Below are 1,007 nucleotides of genomic sequence, written 5' to 3'. Positions count from 1 at the left end.
CAGTGAAGGAGAATTGCAGGTAGTGGTTGGGGTGCTACCCCACAGTTTATCAGATGGATCTACACAGCCATAGTCAGCCCCATGCTATGCCATGCTGCTTTAGTGTGGTGGGTTCGAGTCCAAGTTGGGGTGGCAAGAGTGATGCTCACCCATGCGCAACAAATGGCCTGCCTGAGCATCACAGGTTCCATCAGAACAACACCCACGGCAGCCATGGAAGTCCTACTGGACCTGGCTCCACCAGATTTTCATATCTTCTGCTGCCTTCAGACCAAATGTGATTTGAGTGTTTGGGGCGTCAGGTCTACATGCAAAATCTATGGTGGAGAGACATTGGAAGTGTTGCAGCYTGTCTAGCGTGGCACYTTTTGAAGTGTTTTAAGCGTTTTGACATGTGTACAGCTCYTCCAAAGTGACAGACCCTGGAGTTGGAAAATCGGAACTTTTGCAGCGTGAAGCAAAGCGTCAACAAATCACAGAGACTCTGCTATGGTTCATTTTCTGACTGAACGGTCTCCTGAGTGACCACACACCTGTTGACTCGTGAGGACCAGATCACACACCTGTTGACTCGTGAGGACCAGATCACACACCTGTTGACTCGTGAGGACCAGATCACACACCTGTTGACTCGTAAAGACCAGATCACACACCTGTTGACTCGTAAAGACCAGATCCGTAAATACCAGACCGCTTGTTGACTCGTGAGGACCAGATCACACACCTGTTGACTCGTGAGGACCAGATCACACACCTGTTGACTCGTAAAGACCAGATCATACACCTGTTGACTCGTAAAGACCAGACCCGTAAATACCAGATCACTTGTTGACTCATGAGGACCAGATCACACACCATTTGACTCGTGAGGACAGTATCACACACACCGGTTGACTTGTGAGGACCAGATCACACACCTAATGACTCGTAAAGACCAGATCCGTAAAGACCAGACCACTTGTTGACTCGTGAGGACCAGATCACACACCTGTTGACTCGTAAAGACC

This window comes from Austrofundulus limnaeus, unplaced genomic scaffold (genome assembly GCF_001266775.1).
Source record: "Austrofundulus limnaeus strain Quisiro unplaced genomic scaffold, Austrofundulus_limnaeus-1.0 Scaffold85, whole genome shotgun sequence".
NCBI lineage: Eukaryota > Metazoa > Chordata > Actinopteri > Cyprinodontiformes > Rivulidae > Austrofundulus > Austrofundulus limnaeus.
This window is presented reverse-complemented; position numbering follows the sequence as displayed.